This window comes from Harmonia axyridis, chromosome X (genome assembly GCF_914767665.1).
Source record: "Harmonia axyridis chromosome X, icHarAxyr1.1, whole genome shotgun sequence".
Classification (NCBI taxonomy): Eukaryota; Metazoa; Arthropoda; class Insecta; order Coleoptera; family Coccinellidae; genus Harmonia; species Harmonia axyridis.
In genome coordinates, this window is record NC_059508.1 from 29580114 (window position 1) to 29585113 (window position 5000).

Here is a 5000-nt window from a genome sequence, read left to right on the forward strand (position 1 = left end):
TCACGTCGAAAATATATCTCTAAGTCCAGACCGATGCACCACGTAATCTCGGGCAGACCGATGCACAACGTAAATGACGATCGGGACCGGGGCGATCGGTCGTATCTGACACCGCCGGCTCGGTTCTAACATCGTCAATGAGTCGGGGTTGAAAAAAAGGACGTGAACATTATTCCTTATAAAAACCAAACCCGACCATGGATTTTGATTCTGATTGTTGATTATCGCTATTAGAACACATTAGGAGGCAACCAAATCAAATTTGAGAAAATTCCACGATCAGAAAATTTTTTTCGAAAAAAAAAAAAAAATTCGAGGACACCTCGGTCATGGCAAGTTATTTTCCACAATCCATTCCCCAATCAACGTACATCCCAGAAAAAATCATCTCTCTAACTATCCTGGTTCAAAAGTTGTATCGGAACATTTTCACGTCGAAAATATATCTCTAAGTCCAGACCGATGCACCACGTAATCTCGGGCAGACCGATGCACAACGTGAATGACGATCGGGACCGGGGCGATCGGTCGTATCTGACACCGCCGGCTCGGTTCTAACATCGTCAATGAGTCGGGGTTGAAAAAAAGGACGTGAACATTTTTCCTTATAAAAATCAAACCCGATCATGGATTTTGATTCTGATTGTTGATTATCGCTATTAGAACATATAAGGAGGCAACCAAATCAAATTTGAGAAAATTCCACGATCAGAAAATTTTTTTCGAAAAAAAAAAAAAAATCGTAATCACCTCGGTCATGGCGAGTTATTTTCCGTATTTCATTCCACAATCAACGTACAACATAGAAGAAATCATCTCTCTAACTATCCTGGTTCAAAAGTTGTATCGGAACATTTCACGTCGTAATATCTCGCCAAGTCCAGACCTCGGCGATAGGTAGTATCTGACACCGTCCGCTCGGGACTGACATCGACTTGGACTCGGGCTGATGATGGGGAGGCGTTTAAGGACGTGAACATTTTTCCTTATAAAAATTAAAGTCGACAATGAATATTGATTCTGATTACTGATTTACGCTTTAAAAACACATTAGAAGGCAACCAAATCGAATTTGAGGAAATTCCACGATCAGAAAATTTTTTTCGAAAAAAAAAAAAATCCGAAAAATATTTTTCGATTCCTATTACTGATTTACTCTTTTAGAACACATTAGGAGGCAACCAAATCAAATTTGAGAAAATTCCACAATCAGAAAATTTTTTTCGAAAAAAAAAAAAATTCGAGGACACCTCGGTCATGGCAAGTTATTTTCCACAATCCATTCCCCAATCGACGTACATCACAGAAAAAATCATCTCTCTAACTATCCTGGTTCAAAAGTTGTATCGGAACATTTTCACGTCGAAAATATATCTCTAAGTCCAGACCGATGCACAACGTAAACTAGGGCTGAACCGATGCACCACGTAATATCGGGCAGACCGATGCAGAACGTAAACTCGATCATACCGATGCTTCACGTAATCTCGATCTTACCGATGCACCACGTAAACAAGGGCAGACCGATGCAGAACGTAAAGTAGATCTTACCGATGCACCACGTAATCTCGATCTTACCGATGCACCACGTAATCTCCATCTTACCGATGCACCACGTGAACTGGATCTTACCGATGCAGAACGTGAATTGGATCTTACCGATGCACCACGTAAACTCGATCTTACCGATGCACCACGTAATCTCAATCTTACCGATGCACCACGTGAACTGGATCTTACCGATGCAGAACGTGAATTGGATCTTACCGATGCACCACGTAAACTCGATCTTACCGATGCACCACGTAATCTCAATCTTACCGATGCACCACGTGAACTGGATCTTACCGATGCAGAACGTGAATTGGATCTTACCGATGCACCACGTAAACTCGATCTTACCGATGCACCACGTAATCTCAATCTCACCGATGCACCACGTGAACTGGATCTTACCGATGCAGAACGTGAATTGGATCTTACCGATGCACCACGTAAACTCGATCTTACCGATGCACCACGTAATCTCGATCTTACCGATGCACCACGTAATCTCAATCTTACCGATGCATCACGTAATCTCGATCTTACCGATGCAGAACGTAAACTCGATCATACCGATGCACCACGTTATCTCGGCAGACCGATGCAGAACGTAAAAAAAAAGCTTACAGCACGCGGTGTTCCCAAGCGGTCACCCATCCAAGTACTAACCGCGCCCGACGCTGCTTGGCTTCAGTGTTCTGACGAGAACTGGCAATTTCAGCGTGGTATGGCCGTAAACAACATATATTGCGATATTTTCTATGATATCTCACTTTTTGGGAGCGGAAAGGACGTGAACGTTTTTCCTCATAAAAAATGAAATAACTTTTGGATATTAATTCTGATTGTTGATTTAAGCTTTAAGAACACATTAGGACATATCTCAATGAAATTTGAGGGATTTCCGAAATCGAAAAATATTTTTCGAAAAAAAAAAAAAATCCCAGAAGACCTCGGTCATCTCAAGTTTATTTCCATATTCTATTACACAATCAACGTACATCACAAAAGGAACCATCTCTCTAACTATCACAGTTAAATTTTTGTATCGGAACATTTCACGTCGGAATATCTCGCTAAGTCCAGACCGGGGAGATCGGTCGCATCTGACACCGTCCGCTCCGGTCTAACATCGTCTTGGAGTCGGGGTAACGATGGAGAGGCGTTTAAGGACGTGAACATTTTTCCTTATAAAAATTAAAGTCGACAATGAATATTGATTCTGATTACTGATTTACTCTTTTAGAACACATTAGAAGGCAACGCAATCAGATTTGAGGAAATTTCAAGATCAGAAAATTTTTTTCGAAAAAAAAAAAAATTCAAGAACACCTGGGTCATGGCAAGTTATTTCCCACAATCCATTCCACAATCAACGTACAACATAGAAGAAATCATCTCTCTAACTATCCTGGTTCAAAAGTTGTATCGGAACATTTCACGTCGAAATACCTCGCCAAGTCCAGACCGGGGCGATAGGTAGTATCTGACACCGTCCGCTCGGGACTGACATCGACTTGGACTCGGGCTGATGATGGGGAGGCGTTTAAGGACGTGAACATTTTTCCTTATAAAAATTAAAGTCGACAATGAATATTGATTCTGATTACTGATTTACGCTTTAAAAACACATTAGAAGGCAACCAAATCAAATTTGAGGAAATTCCAAAATCAGAAAATTTTTTTTCAAAAAAAAAAAAATCCGAAAAATATTTTTCGATTCTGATTACTGATTTACTCTTTTAGAACACATTAGAAGGCAACGAAATCAAATTTGAGTAAAATCCAAAATCAGAAAATATTTTTCGAAAAAAAAAAAAAATTCGAGAACACCTCGGTCATGGCAAGTTATTTTCCACAATCCATTCCCCAATCAACGTACATCCCAGAAAAAATCATCTCTCTAACTATCCTGGTTCAAAAGTTGTATCGGAACATTTTCACGTCGAAAATATATCTCTAAGTCCAGACCGATGCAGAACGTAAACTCGATCATACCGATGCTTCACGTAATCTCGATCTTACCGATGCACAACGTAAACTAGATCACACCGATGCAGAACGTAAACTCGATCTCACCGATGCACCACGTGAACTGGATCTTACCGATGCAGAACGTGAATTGGATCTTACCGATGCACCACGTAAACTCGATCTTACCGATGCACCACGTAATCTCGATCTTACCGATGCACCACGTGAACTGGATCTTACCGATGCAGAACGTGAACTCGATCTTACCGATGCACCACGTAAACTAGGGCTGACCGATGCATCACGTAAACGACGATCGAGAGGCGCGAAAGGACGTGAACGTTTTTCATTATAAAAATTGAAATAAATGATAAATAATGATTCTGATTGTTGATTATCGTTTTTAATATGCATTAGTAGGCAACCAAATGAAATTTGAGGAAATTCCGATAATAGAAAATTTTTTCGAAAAAAAAAAAAAATTCATGAAATCCTCGGTCATCGCAAAATATTTACCATATTCTGTTCGATAATCAACGTATATTTAAGAAGGAATCATATCTGTATCTATCTTGGTTCAAATTTTGTATCGGAACATTTTGACCAAAGTCCGAGCTTCGGCCGAAACAGACACCGCTGACCTGGCCTATCGATCGACCGAGAGTCGGGGATAGAGCGTAAGTGTTGTCTGGAGGGGAACCCTGTGCTCTCCTGACATATATAGGGAAGGTGGTCGCGTTGGGCGATGCAGAACGTTTGGATCGGGAATTATATTTTTGGTTCAGCTATTGGAATATGGTTTATTGTTGGTATATATTGGCGAAATAACGTTCTTACTGACTGGGGATATTCATAAAAATGAGTCCGGAGATTTTCAGATCGAAGTCCGAGTGATCCGACTTGGAAGGCGTGTTGGGTGGGTCGAGATGGCTTAGATAGATCAGACGAGGCGGGCTAAGTGTTGACGTCATGCATCGGTCCATTTTCAGATTGAGTCCGAGTAATCCGACTTTGAAAGAGTGTTGGGTGCGTCGAGACTGTTTAGATAGATCGGACGAGGCGGACTAGGTGTTAACGACATGCATCGGTATATTTTCTGATCGGAGTCCGAAGAAATCGGCCCTAGTAGGCGCAGCGGACGGTCGAGACGGCCTCGGTGGGTCGGATCGATCGGGAAAAGTTTGCTAAATCGTGTCTGGAGGGGAACCTTGGGTTCTCCTGACATATATAGGGGATAAGGTTTGGGTGAACGATTCTTCACGTAAAAGTTGAGTAATTTATTTTTCGATAAGCTTTTGGATATTGATGAGAAGTATATGTATATCTTCGATTAAAAGAATTCTTACCGTCTCCATGTATATTATATTAGATATATAAGAAATAGTTAACGTGATGCATCGGCCGATTTCCGGATCGGAGTTCGAGAGATGCGACTTTCGATGCGCGATGGGTGGTTCGAGACGGCCTAGATCGATCGGACG

General features: G+C 41.3%; 1 non-coding gene across 1 annotated transcript; it reads right to left on the minus strand.

The window, feature by feature from the left end:
* Positions 1 to 2165: 2165 nt before the first annotated feature.
* On the minus strand, positions 2166 to 2284 carry LOC123687608. The gene has a single exon (XR_006749325.1). It is a non-coding gene; the product is annotated as a 5S ribosomal RNA (ribosomal RNA).
* Positions 2285 to 5000: the final 2716 nt, after the last annotated feature.